The 13,035-nt window shown below is 35.9% G+C and overlaps 1 long non-coding RNA gene across 1 annotated transcript; it reads right to left on the minus strand.

The window, feature by feature from the left end:
• Window positions 1-2,312: 2,312 nt before the first annotated feature.
• Window positions 2,313-6,122, minus strand: LOC139714037 (uncharacterized). The gene is made up of 3 exons (XR_011709671.1): window positions 5,229-6,122; window positions 3,402-3,563; window positions 2,313-2,443 (listed from the first exon to the last, which is right to left on the minus strand). It is a non-coding gene; the product is annotated as an uncharacterized lncRNA (long non-coding RNA).
• Window positions 6,123-13,035: the final 6,913 nt, after the last annotated feature.

Raw genomic sequence — 13,035 nt, forward strand, 5'->3', positions numbered from 1 at the left:
TTTAAGTATATGAAAGGTGAATTGTGTTCAAATACAGAATACGAATGATCAGAAACCAGTCAACGGAATCAGTGGTTTAGGTTTGGCATATTTAGTGATGATTTCGCTTCTCGTCCGTCTTGTCCGGTTTTTCGTCTCCCGTCAGTCTCTTCTAGAGTTTCATCTTCTTTTCTTGAGATTTATGTGAAGGTACTCGGCAAACATATAATATCATTTTTCCTGGCAGAACAAGAACATTCATACAAAAAAAAATACAGTTGAGCTCAGGGAGGACCACGGGCATGATGTATACACACGCCATCGAATGAGATAATTCTATCATCAACACACGTTTTTATGCGATGTCCTGTCTTCCCTGCAATAATTCTCACCCTGTAACACTCATTTTACCAACTGACGTGTTTGCTTTTTTTTTATTTTACTTTTGGTCTCTCCAAAATTACCACAAAAATGTTACCTCATTCAAGATACGTGTTGTTTGCCATCAAATGTCTGACCAAAAAAACAAAAAAAAAACGGACAAAAATATGATTCAAACAAGGGATAACAGATATGGAAAATATGAATTATGCATACCTCTTGTTGAACTCACCTGACAGGCTAATACGGAGTCAGCGGCAGTTGAGAAGAACTTTTCAGGCAAGAAGTCGCATGTCAGATTAAAGCTTAAAAGATTTGGCATTGTACACACCCATCGGGCCAAGTCTCCTCCGATGGATGAATGATATTCAGAATCCTTGTCACTGCTTTCAAAATGCAGCTTCAACCTCTGCATCTACAGAAACGCAGAGAAATGGGGTAAAATATGCCATTAAAGGTTATCACGTGAAATGGAAATAACAAAATATAACCAATCTAATAATAGTGCTGGAAAACTAATCAACAAATAACAAGGAATAAAAAAAGAAAAAGACAAGAAAAGATAAGTAGCGTAGAAACAGATAACAGTGTAGGAGAGAGAGGAAATAGAATTGAAATACTGATTTTGATTTGATTTGATTTATTGATCAACATGGCTACTCTTTCTTCAACACTGCAAAAAAAACATTTTGAACATTTAAAAATTTACATTGGTCACTTGGCCAAGTATGAAGTCATATGATCAGAAACCGATGGAGTCAATTAACCTATATCAATCTTATTTAATTCATATTTCAAAGGGTTGTTACCATGATAGAGGTATATGGCTCAGGTCAACATCGACGAAAGATAAACTTTGCACATTTACATACTGCCGTGATAGTGAGTGACTAATTACCTCCGCCAAGGGAGGAGGTTATGTTTTCGTTACCGTTTGTTCGTTCGTTTTTTTGTTCGTCCCTGTGCAAAATAACTCAAAAAGTAGTTAACGAATTGGAATGAAATTTGCAGGAAAGGTTGAGAATGACACAAGTAACAAACGATTAACTTTTGGTAGTGATCCAAGAATTTTAGGGAATTTATGAAGGATTTTTGATATTTTTGGCAGGTAGGGTCAATGAACTTGGGGGTTCAGGCTGCGCGTATTTGAGGTTTGCATGGTGCTCAAGCTTCTGCTAGGGCGAGGCGCGCCGTGCAACTGAGGGTTTATGACGTAACAAAGGATACTATATTGGGAAATCTGGCGACTTTCAGCACACACAATGCTATATAATGTAAGTGCGTATGGATGGAAATCACTGATACTCGAGTATCTCTATGGAAGAACAAGATCAGTGGTGGAAATGAGCTGCATGCTTGGCGGAGGTCTGCGCTCTCAGAGTGCTTTTCTAGTTTTAAATCATGAGCGCTAAAAGTTAGGGTGTGAGCTCTACCCAATTTCGATATAATATTTGGACAAAAATTCCAGTGCCATATACAACATCCTAAAACTCACACAAGAATGGAAAATGTGTCTTGCACCAACGAATATTTCATGGAACATGTTCTGAATTTCAATCAAACCGTTTTTAACCTGAGAGAGAGAGGAAGTTGATCCATACCATTTTGGTATGTTTACTAAGAAAATATGCCGTTGCAAAGACAACGCATTACCCGATACAGACGAAATGAGATTCATGTGACAAATCTTACAGTATGATTATTCAAAATCTGACTGAGTAGCTCGATCCATAAGATTGGCCAACGAACAGACCAACCAACGGCCGTCCAGCCAGCCACCCTCAGCATGATTCCTATCACGTTCATTTACACGTTATGAATAATGTGAGTTTTATTAAAAACCAAAAATGATATGTACAAGGGGATATAGATATTGCAAAATGTAAATCTTAAAATGTACCTGGCACGATGATGCTGAGGCAGCGGCTTTTGAGAAGAAACTCTCTTGCGAGTAGTCGCATGTCAAACTAAAGCTCGAAATACCCTGCATAGTACACAGCCATATGGCCAAACGTTCTCCCATCGAGGAGCAGTCTTTAGAATCCTCATCCCCGCCATTAATAAACAACGTCAGATCTTCAATCTACAGAGAAGCAAGCAAATGGAACCATGTTAATGGGAAAAGTATTTCAAAATTTAAGTACAAAAGATCACAGACTATGCTAAAAATGGAACATGCTAAAAAGACGTATTTGTAATCAAAGCTACTGACAAACTGAATCAAGATTAACTCTTTGTATGCAACGGTGTAAGCAATTGTGCGCCACATTATTCTGACACCGTAACGCACGGGCACTTTGGAAAACATAAAATAATAATATTCAAAGCCATGTAATTTTTCTTTATAAAAGTCTACGCTAGACATGAATCGAGAAAAGTTGGAGAGAAAATCCCAAGCGTTGCTGCAATGAAAAATTTGGGAGAAAGCTATTACAACTTCACTTGCAAATAACCAGTACACCATTTATTTTATGGACTTTAACAGGTTTGACAGGCAAGACTTTTGCACACACACAGCCGTTACAGAAATTTAGAATTTACTCACCCGTAAGAAACACCGCTGCCTATTCAAATACCAGTCTACGCGTGCAAGTTATTATGTTTTATAGATAAATGCTCATCCTTATGCTGAATTATAATGCCCATATGAAAGTGAAATGTATCAAGATATATCCAAGGAAGTTTGCGATTAAAGAAAGAATTGACAGTAGCTATATTTCGTGGCTGAAATTTGAGTGTATGTTTGTGTCGTCATTGTAGATCTTAATTCAATAATAGATGCACAACCCACGAAAGGAGCAGATGAGTAAACTATATATTACGAAATTAAGTAACCTAAAGACAACATGTTATTACCAATTATAAACTTATAAGCTTTATGTAATATTCCAGTAATCCCGCTTCGAGAGCTATATCATTCACTTTTGTTGAAGACCAAAACCTTAATGTCATTTAGAAATAACGGATAACACATGATCCTGAGCTGCACAGGATATCTGTTTACGTAAAACTAGCTCTCAACATACACTTAAAGGTCTTACCTTACAGTTCGAACCCTTTACGCTGAGGATTTCGTAGAACTGCGTATGAAATCGCGATTGACGTATTGTGAGTTTGTTCAATTCAGAGCTTGAACAAATATTCTCCGCCAGGTCGCAGGACGTAACTTCTCCACAGGTCATTTCTTGAATGGACAACGTTCGCTAATGGGAATGAGTATTGATCAAAAATTAATAACATTATCACTGAACCATTCTCTTAAAAGATAGAGTTTGCAAAATAAATCGGGCTATTTCATACGTAGTATGATCCAAGTGATATTGTTATATTTACGCGTATACGAATCAACAGTTGTAGAAAAGGGGAATGTACAAGACAGATGTAATAAGACAGCTAATAAGGATACATTAATTTAACAAAATGTTGAATGAATATGATGAAAAAAGTAAGGTATTTATGAAATAGTTACAAATAGAATATGATCAATTATCCTGCATTCGATACATAACAAGAACATTTTCGGAAGATTATGTACATCTTGATCATCTTCTTTGTTTTGTTATCATTATTATTGATATCACTATTTTTTATTCGACATAATACATGTGTACATGGATAAACACAAAACACATTTGATTCAGCATAACAAGATAAGATAAATTATAACCCAGAGAGAAAGCACAACTGATAAAAAAAAAATAGATTGTGACAGAAAAAAGGGCTGCCAGGGGCAAGAAAAGGTCAAATTAATTACCATGACCCGCTCGTGTTCTATCCAACATCACATAAATTTCGTCAAAATCTGTACATGAAATAGCACTTATTGTATCAGTCACAATGACTTAAACATGTAGTCAAACAGGAACGAAATGGGGATATCAGGAGGGCATATCAATATGCTGTATTTATTGGGCCTGTAATATGACCGTCTTTCTCTGAAATAATATCAGAACTACAACTTAAACCCTTTTCCGAATTGCACTTTTGAGAACTTGTAGAACATGTGAATTATCTCTAAATACAACATACATTCTCTCATCTGAATAAAGTCTTTCCAGATTACTTGAAATATATAAATTTTTGTTTGTCGTAACCGTTCGGCTCTGGCTTGACGAAGAGAAAATCTGACTTCGTACACTAGATGTCTTTTACGGAGTAACCTATTTTGTAGGCAGATTCAATCCCAAATATTTCAAGTGAAAGAAGTGTATTACCTGTGTATATTGATTGGAAATAGAAATACAAAAAAAAAACATGCATGTGAACATACATGTGTGAAATGAAATGAAATGAAATGAAATAGACAGATATATGTATAGATTTGTTCATTAACATATTCAGGTTTATAGACCTACTTACCAATGGAACTCGAAGGCACAACATAAAGGTACAAAACACCTATCGCGTACAGACCTACATGTTTCTACTAATATCATTTTGTGTAGTAAGTGCAACTTTCGAAGATTTTACTCTCGCGTAGAAATTTTTTTGTCCGTGAAAGGCAATTATTCCCTCATTACAACACTAAATCAATATATTTCTAAAAGACTCATAAATAGACATACTACCAAAAAAAAAATAAAAAAATGAGCAGATAAGTTTACATGTTTATCTACACCTACATTTCGCTCAATCTTGCGAGTAGGCCTACATTATGAAAGCAAAAGTTATACTTGCCCAACAAATTTTCTTACTCAATATTTACTAACAATTTCAGCTCAATTTTCAAAAATCCGCAAGATTTGAAATGACTGCAAATAATGACAAAGTGGTTCAGAATTTTTGCTCTCAGAATTACATCCCATCTTACAGAATATCACCGTCTGTCTGTGGCTTTTGATATCGATATCCAATTTTACGTCACTCACCACTTGGTCACAGTTCACCATGAATGCAACTCCTGCCTTGGTATGTTCTGACAAGTTGGGAGATAATGTGTATTCCCTCCATTGTTCTCCCACTGCTTTGGTCGCCTCCTTAGTATGACATTCAAACGCAACGTCAACGCATAAATCCTTGTCACCTATCTTTATCAAGTCGTTGATAATATCAAGACCAAGTTCTTTCTCTAAAGCTGAGGCGAAGTAGAGTAAGTAACGGAACTCCAAATATCGAGGAAGAAGCTTGGTCTTCAGATTGTTATAGTTGGTATGATCCTTGGAGAATGAATTCGCAATATACACTCCAGCAATATATTCTTGAAATAATGTGTGGGGAAAAGAAACCGTTGACTTAACGAAGGACGAAACGTTGTCACCACGCCGAAGCTTCTTACTCTTGACATTTTTTTCTATTGTCAAAACACCAACTTTGCAACATGTCTCCATGGCAACGCGACACTCCTTGAAATGATCTTCAGGAAATGAAAAATTCCTGTCCAATAAACCGTTTAGTGATATCTCACTTATTTCTTGAATTGCCCTACCAGCTTCACTTACATTTTCAGCAACGTCTTGTGTCTGCAGATTTACACTCATTTTCGATGCGTAGTGCTCTTTCAGAAAAGAGATCATTTCCCCAAAAATCTCCGAAAAGGTTTGCATTTTCATCATTTCTGTTCGTCTCTCTTCACTGAATTCTCTCCACATGAGGCAGAGCATTGCACTGTAAATTGGGAACGGGGCCATGTTCGACTGTATGAAATCATTTTCCTTCATAAAAGTGATTAAGCTCTCTGCAAGAGCGCCCTTCTTTCGTATGCGAAAGTACCTTCTGATGTAAGTTGATAAGTCCTCCTTGTTAAAGCCTTCAATGTTAACTAAGGTATAAATGTCGGCAAGAGCCATGTTCATTGTGAATTCATGTGTCCTCCATGGCCGAGAGGTCAAAATTACCTTGCATGACTTATATTGTTCTGATGCTAGAATGCGAATGATCTCACTGTTGTCTCTGTCTTCCATATTTCCTTTAAACTCGTCAAACCCATCAAATACCAGAAGAACTTTAGCTGGATTTTCTGTGATAAAAAGGCCTATCTGGCGTGGTGTTGCGTCATTTGAATCGGAGAGATACCTTTCCACAATGCTACCAACACTCTTCTCCACAGGGACATCTCGAAGAGGAATTACAAGCACCATGTCCAAATTCTCGAGAATCCTTCCTTGGGACCAGTCCCACGCGATCTTAGCGCAAAGCGTTGTTTTTCCTACACCTCCTTCACCGTGAATAAGAAGACGCTTTGAAATATTTTCGTTTTCCTCGTTGGTCAAAATGTCCTCATACGTCATTGGTGTTTCATGCATGCTTATCAGACTCAAATTGGTATAAATTTCATCCAAGTTAACTCGTTCCATGAAGTTAAGTGGATCAACAGTTACCTTGCGTCGTGTCTTACGGTAGTACGCCTTCAGCTCCTCTTTGCATTGTTTTACTTGCTGTTTTGTAAGCGCCGGGGTTAACGACAATGCGTTTATATTTGATGGTCCTTGAAGGCAAAGAAAGAAGAACATAATTACCATAAGTTCGTAATGTTTCATCCTCCCCATAACCCCCGGTTGATTGTTTGTAATTGTACTACTTAAAAAAAGGTAGTTTTGTAACACTTATAGGAAATTAAAAAAAAAAAATCAATGCGGCAAAAGCTTATCAGATTGAATCATATCAGTTGCCCTGAAGGTATCTTATCCCAGGTGCAGCTTTGTGAACCACACTTTTTTTTCAACATCTTTACATTCATTGACATGGTTTAGGACGGATGTCATAAGTAAAAGTTTATTTGAGTAGAAGAAATAGTTTGCAAATGCATAGATGGATATTATGAAAATAAATATTTTGGGGTGTTTTTTTAGGAAACTGTCCTGTCATTTTGAGAGTTCTGCGACTCGTTCTTTTTTGTTATTTTTTTATTTCTCCTATTTTCTCTTTTGCTGCTGGCAAGCAAGGGGAGGGGGGAGGAGGAAGATCTCCGGAAGTCATATTTGGTTTTTTTTTTAATCTTTTCTTAAACCATTAAGACCGATATTTCAACTGAGATATAGCAGGGAAAAACACTTTTTAGTTAATACTGGAGGAAAAATCATATATGTGACCCTGCACCTCAAAACAAACAAAAAGTCGCCAGACATGAATTTTTAATTAAATTTAAAATTAAAATTAAATGGACTCTCCTAACCTATCTAAATATTGGAAAGAAAGCACAAAGTCAGGAGAAGTGTGAACTGAGAAAAGAGGCTCTGAAGCACAGTGTCTATTCAAGCGCTTAATCGTTACCAAACCGTGCTGGCTGTGCGATGAATGGGACAAAAAAACAGAAAGTAAACCACCAGAGTAACAACAATGAAGGGATTATCAAATTTAACTGAAATTAAGCATGCCTCATTAACACATTCTGTCCATAATTAATGCCAACTTTCAAAGCAGTAGCGCTATCCTTTCAAAAGTTATTAGAGTTGAAAGTGAAGAGTGTGGACAAGGTTTTTCAGAAATGAAAAAGGGATTCTAAAGACACACCTTATCACGCTATTCTACCAAAAATGTTCGAGATAAACTGCTAAACAAACACACTTTCCTGCCCGTTTTATGATACCAAATTTCAGCATAATATAAAAGAAGACATGCTCTTTCAGAAAATATGAAAAAGTGAAGTTCGGCTAGGTTGACCCATTTCACTTATTTTCAGTTCTCGCGCAAAATCAGTGTGTGCGACTTTATGTTCGTTTTGAGGTGCACGGTCACATTTAGAGATTATAGAATTTAAGCATAATGTGGCTTCAATCAAGTCAAGGCGCTTAATTATATTTGATATAATAGAATACACTAAAACACATATACACAGATAACAAATACGATTGTTTCATTTCTTGCACTTTATAGGGGTGATATTTTGGTTTAGATGGCGATGCAAGTTTTAACTGATAAAATAAATACAAACCACTTATGTGAAATATGAAAGAGCGATAAGATGAATTCAATGATTATCTGAATTCAATAATTATCTGATTATCTTTGTTATTATTATTATTATTATTATTGTTTTTGTTTTAGCTTTTCCCTGAAAATTTTGCACCTTTGCTAGTTCATTTGATAGAAGGTTCATTGAATTTGGCAAAACCCTTCGTTATCGCACAATCTGTCTTTGAAAATTGCAACTTGGGCGCTTAATATAGCTTTTCGATAGATAAGATTTGCACATGTGCCTTTCGAATTCTCGAAAGGGGCATTCCAATTTGCTGGCACTCTACTTTCATTCAAATTCGCCACCATTCGCCCAAAAGGCCATTTGAGTCATTCAATTTCGTGAATTTGCAGTCAAATCACAAATATGTTCATTCAAATTAACGTCATGTTATTCTTTTTTTGAAAAGGTGAGAACATTTAAACGTGAATTTCTATGTGAGTTGTTTTTTTTCATTTACACACTGTTAAGCAGTGACAGTAACATATTTTGACCCTATATAGCTTGAGTTTGTAATTCTGCGATGCCCCTTTTCTTTCATACATGTCATTATAGGCTTACATGTACCAATACTACAGATTAACTTCATCTTCATACAGTCATGACAGCACAAGTTGGATACAGAAGATATCTCAAAAAGACAGAGAAAGAATTAAAGGAACATTTGATGATCATAACCTTGCCTTCCTAGAACTCTGGCCGACACACTCGGTATAAAGCGCTTAACGGCCAAATAAGTTGTGGCCACATGCACTATCATCGGACTGGGATACACGATATGCACATTGAAAAAAAAAGAATTGTTGCAAGCCAAAATCTCTTCAATGAATACGAAAATATGAAATGTAATGATGCCTATAAAACAAAAACTGTGTTGAAAAAATCAAGAATAACAAAACAAAGCAGAAACATGAGTGCTAACTTGACTACAAAAGATGTTAAATTCGATGCCAAAAAAAAAAAAAAATGAATTCGAATGAACGAGCGCAGCATATACGTCGTCACGTGACTGCAACATTCTAAATTGAATGAAAGAATAACGAAATGGTGCTTGTTTTACGAATTTCAAATGAAAAGTGTTAATTAAAATGAGCTTAAAGGTAATTTGAATGCTCTAAAATTAATTTGAATGAAGAGATCACCAAATTAAAAATGTTATCTACGCTCATTTTTTTTCATAGATTGAATGCAGCAAACAGGTATTGGACTGACATAAGTGCGAAATTAGCCGGGAAAACCTATAATATCATTATTACTTTTATTATGATTTTGCTCCTTATTATCTATTAGACCAGGAAAAGAGCATAGGTAAGGCCTCTTTGTCATAAGTAATACAAACAAAAACCAGAGTGAATATTACAAGACATGTGAGGCCACGTATTGCCCCTAGGAACAATGATAAATGTGTGACATTTACAGGTGACTGATTACCTGCAAATTTGATCATGATAATTGATTTTGAAGTGGGTGATATATTCTAAAACAAACTGGTCCTATAAAAGTTGGGCCATAGTTTCCATTCATGCAATTTTGTTTTACTTTGATTTTGGACATCTCTGTCATGTTAAAAACTTATTTTCATAAAATAACTTTCAATTCATCTTAGAATCGTATGCTGATTCTAGTCATGTCACCAAAAGTTAAAACCTGAATCCCATCTAAACTAAAACGACACAATCTGTACACGGGCGCTGTTCATGTTTTTTTTTTCTTAAAAGATAATGTATCTCAAACCCAATATCAATCCTTCCTCGTCAACACGCTGCCTATTCCTTCGTCTTGGGCGGGGCTTCCAGCCACATCCTGTGAAACGTAATAATACCCATAACGCTGAGAGCATAATAGTAATGATCAAAATCCGATGTATGTATATATATAATATATATATATATATATATATATATATATATATATATATATATATATATATATATATACAAACACTGTATAGGGACATTTATTTGAATAATTGATGTGTACGTTCATGCAATAGGTCGATTGTTGTCTCCAGTAGACATTTATCTAGCAGTATCTGCAGAATAACAAAGAACTCAATGCCTATAATGTTACGGTTCCGTTACATTTACAGTTTCTACCTTTCATAGGAAAGTTTTTCTCTGATCATGCATGGGTATGCTATGACCCTACTATGCGTAACTTTAATTAACGTTAATCGGTCCTAAAACATGCAATCTTTTATTTAAAGGAGTGATAAAAGTCATAGTATCCCAATCGTTTCAGTGAATCGTGATTTGATGCAGATCGAATGTTATTCGCTTCGATTTGATTGGTAACGGTTTCCAAGTAAATCAAATTTTCACACCTTTTTGCGGTAGGTAGTCCGGGTGGTATTTTTGCAGAAAGATTCCACCAAGGAGAAATAGGATGGATAGGGCGACAGGCACACCAATGGCTAGTCCAATGATGAGACCCAAAGTATCACCTTTTTCTGAAATTTAAAATATAAACAGATAGACAACTCTTGAGCTCATTACTGGAATTTGAATACGTTATAAATGGAAATAACGACGCTGATAATTTCACAACGCGTATATTTTGGTGTACCGTCAAAGAAGTAGTCTACTACATGGATAAAGCCGTGATGATATTTTCGGCTTATTGCTCAGAAAAAAAAAGGAAATCATTGTAAGTTGTATTTATTTACCTCTATACTAGATGAAGGAGATCCAGTGATGAGATATAAATATATATATATATATATGTATATACATATAATTATTTTGTACGTTGTATAATTACATTGCGTCTGAGCGAATAATTATTTTACACAAAAATATAAGATCAAGCTCCCCCAAAACACATTCGAATCAAAATATTTTGAAACATTTTTTTTTTCGTTCCTTACTGTTAGACAATGGGTTAAGATTAATACATGATCTCGGTATTAAAACAAATGATAATAACAATAATAATGAAAGTGCCATGATTTCACGAAACCTGATAAAGTCCGAACGATAATTTCTTCGGTCCACGTTCCATTCAGCGAGTCACCGGTAGCATTGCAAGTGAAGGCCTGCTGAGTCCCACGTGGAACTGAAACGGCGATTGTCTCGAGCCTCTCGTATGAGTCGTCAAATAGCGTTTTCTGTTGTGAAAGTACGGAATGCAGTATCTCTCCCGATTCCTCTGTCCATAACATCGAAATATTGGGTTTGAATCCACTGACGACACACGTAAGGTTAATGGAAGAGGTGTTTGAGGGAGTTTGGTATATACACCGGCTTTGATCGGACTGGTTCTCATCGATGCATTCCTCGATTACATGTTTTGATGCCATCGCTATAGAAATAATAGATAGTATTCAAACAAAGTCATTTTTCATTTGAATTCAAATCTTTATCCAACAAATATTCTACGCCCTTGTTATAGACGTCGTCATTGAAAAAGATGTATTATTGCTTTTCAACAAATGAGTCCAGAGCGTCCCCAGAAGACATAAGACAAAATGGTAAGAGTATAAGAACATAATGCATATGCACGAGAGACATACGATCCAATACTATATCATTTCGCGATCATAGCTACTCATCAGATTTGCCTTCGGTGAACTTGTAATAATCAAATTCTGCTTCAGTTCTCCATATTTTGAAAGGGCATATAAAGTGAGGTTAACAACCGTGTATGCTTTAAAGAAAATTGAAGCTTTACGAAATCCTGCGTCTTTTCTTTTACCTTGGTACGATTTTGATTGTTTGCTGTATCATGCTATTTTGGTTTGTGTGAACAGTTGCTATGTCGTTTGTATTACTATTGTAAATTGCATTATTGATTAACACTGCAATCGACAAAAAAAAAAAAAAAACTAACTAACAATACATTGAGCGGAGTAGTCTGTTGCAATGCATGCGACGCGAGTAATGTGTCTTGCTCCGGGATATACTTATTATACGCACAATTGTTTTTACGCCTAAAATGAGATACCACACATTAAGGAAAACTCATTTTATTCGTCTCTACAACAGACAAAGAGAAAAAACTGACACAGTTTTGTGGAGAGAAAAAAAAAGAGTCCAAATAACCCGAACCAGAAGTGGATGGTCTTGTTTATGTATATAAAAGATATACTGAATTAATATTAAAAGTGTCTGTTAGTTTGAATAGATGGAACGACCGTGTGTGGTAAGTTGTCTTTGACAAAAATACAACAATCTTCGCGATAATTCCATGACAGTATATCGAATGAATAATGTGACCTCAATAAGATATCAACGACGTTACAGCCCTCACCCATGGCAAAGGAAACTATTAGAAATGTATGAAGACGGTCGGTTTTCGGGATCACATCCAACCAGCATTTCCAATATTAAGACAACATGGACATCTACCAGCGATCTCCGCGACTCACACAGAAAAAAAAAGGTTTGCTCATGCTCAAAACTTGGCTATAGATTTTTCACATTTTCACTGCATCTTCTTGCAAAAATAATCTATGACGGATTTTCACCCAACTTGGCAAGGGTGCGATATGATCTGAATTTGCTAAATAAGACCCCAAAACCATCGCCAAAGAGGAAAGTTGAAGCCTGTTAGTGTCCCTCTTAACTCTGGAATGTTTTATCTTCTTCTGTCGAGTTGGAAAAAAAGAAGAAGAAGATAGAAATGAGTTACTTCTATGAAGACTGTAATAACTGATATCTCATGTTTGATTATGGCGGATCCAGGGGTGCCCTGATAGGAGGGGGAGCCGGGGCATCAGCATCTTCATACAAAATCTATGACAGATATTAACCAAACGTTGGAGGTAGCATTCCTGGGGTAAC

The sequence above is a fragment of the Diadema antillarum genome, unplaced genomic scaffold, assembly GCF_040938485.1.
Source record: "Diadema antillarum isolate AM-2024a unplaced genomic scaffold, OU_Dant_1.0 seq00002142_RagTag, whole genome shotgun sequence".
Lineage (NCBI taxonomy): Eukaryota > Metazoa > Echinodermata > Echinoidea > Diadematoida > Diadematidae > Diadema > Diadema antillarum.